The sequence below is a fragment of the Echinops telfairi genome, unplaced genomic scaffold, assembly GCF_000313985.2.
Source record: "Echinops telfairi isolate 266 unplaced genomic scaffold, ASM31398v2 ScPeMD7_9;HRSCAF=40, whole genome shotgun sequence".
In the NCBI taxonomy this organism is placed as follows: domain Eukaryota; kingdom Metazoa; phylum Chordata; class Mammalia; order Afrosoricida; family Tenrecidae; genus Echinops; species Echinops telfairi.
Genome location: NW_022103906.1, coordinates 40,284,442 through 40,286,410, shown reverse-complemented (window position 1 = coordinate 40,286,410; position 1,969 = coordinate 40,284,442).

Genomic DNA, 1,969 nt, shown 5'->3' with positions numbered 1-1,969 from the left:
GTTTCTAACATGTTTACAGTTTTGTGCAGAACATGTAAATCCATACATTCCTAGCTCTTTTGGAGGATGGTTAAATAACCCATCTTTAATTACGGTTTATTCCTGGCCCTGATAGAACATCTTTGTAAAGATCATTTGGGTTGAGTGGAATCCAATTGGTACCATCTCCGTGGGACAGACTACATTGCCTGCATAAAGTTTCCAAGCTACAGTCTTTACAAAAGCAGACGCCGCATGCTTCTCCGGTGGAGCTGCGGGAGCTGGATTTCAATTGCTGACCTATTTACCAGCTGAGTGCGTAACCACTCACTACCAGGGTTCCAAAAAATAATGATACCAAAAGACAAACAAACTCACTGCCATCAAGTTGGCAATGACTCACAGAGACTCTCTAGGGTGGGGCAGAACCACCCAGGAGAGGTTACTGTACAGGAATAGGAATAGCTCTATTGAGCTGCTGGTTGGTTTCAAATTGCTGACCTTGCGTATCACAGACCAATTGGTAACCACTGGGCCACCAGAGCTCCTTATTCATTGAGCCCTTAGTAGATGTTAGCTACTCTCCTAAGCACTTTATATGTATTAAAACATTTACTTCTCATCACAATGTTCTGAGATATGTATTATTACTACTCGTATTTTACAGATTAGGAAATTGAGACAAGGAGAGATTAAATAATCTCTAGAAAATTTCCAGGATATTGTATTTTTAGTCTTCAAATTAGTTACTTTTTGTTTTGTGAACTTGATAGTGCTGTTCCTCAGAACACAAATGGTTAAGTTCTTGAAGAGTTGATGCAAAGCAACACACACATCTGTTAAAAAAAATCATTATCTAATAGGTTTAGTGTGCAGCTAATGAAAAATTCGTGTTTCATTTGAGCTTATTTTTATTCGAGACTTACTACATTAAAGTCATATTTGTTGAACAAGGAAAAGAATCCATTTGTTTGTGCTTTCTGTTTCTGTAAAAAGGGAGGCAGAGGCAGTGTTTGAGCTCCTCTCATTCCCGAGGGGGAGGGGGAGGGAGAGTCACCGTCATCAGCGTGAGCCGCCCGAAGCCATCCCAGGGAGGGGATCTCAGACAGGTCTCTGCGCCCCAGCCTCCTTTCTAGATTCTGGCTGACCCCACCATCTGCCCAACAGCATTCTCCACTTCCCATTTGGATCCCAAAATTCATTGCAATGGCAACACAGAACTCACAGACCATAATCATGATTCTGGTATTTTTTTTTAAAACGAAGTTAGCAAGTTATATAATTCAGGGTCAGAAAAGATCAGGGAACAGTTCTTTTGTCAAGATTAAAGTCTGTTCTCTGCTATGCCCACAGGCATCCCTTTCTCTGGCTCAGTCATTTGGCCTGGCCTTGACCCGGCTGGGACAATGAAACAAAGTTCTTTTAGCACTGCTGAGAAATGTTCAAAGGGTCCCCAAGCTTCAGTTTCAAGGTGCTCAGCTCTAGCTCCACGGGGCCAGCAAATCTAACACCCCAATAAAGTGACTGGAAGCTACCCGTTCTTCAGATGAGCCTCCTGCCCAAGTGCTCAGCTTTATTCACTCCATAGGTTGGAAATTTAAAAAAATCATTTTACTGGGGGCTCATACAACTCTTATCACAATCCATACATCAATCGAATCAGGCATGTTTGTACATACATTGCCTTCATGCTTTTCTAGACATTTACTTTCTATTGAGCTCTTTCCCCCCCCTTTCCCCGCCCCACCATAACCCCCTGAAAGATTGTACATTATTACTATTTTCATCTCTCACACTGGCCGCTGTCTCCCTTCCCCCATGTTTTCTGTTGTTCTTCCCCCTGTAGAGGGGTGTACGGTTATGTGTTAATCAATGTGATCAGTTCCCCCCTTACCCCTTCCTCTCCCCCTCTTCCCCCTACCCTTCTGGTATCACTATTTACCCCTGCTCCTGGATTCTGTGTGTCGTGAGCTCCCACCCCTTTCCATAC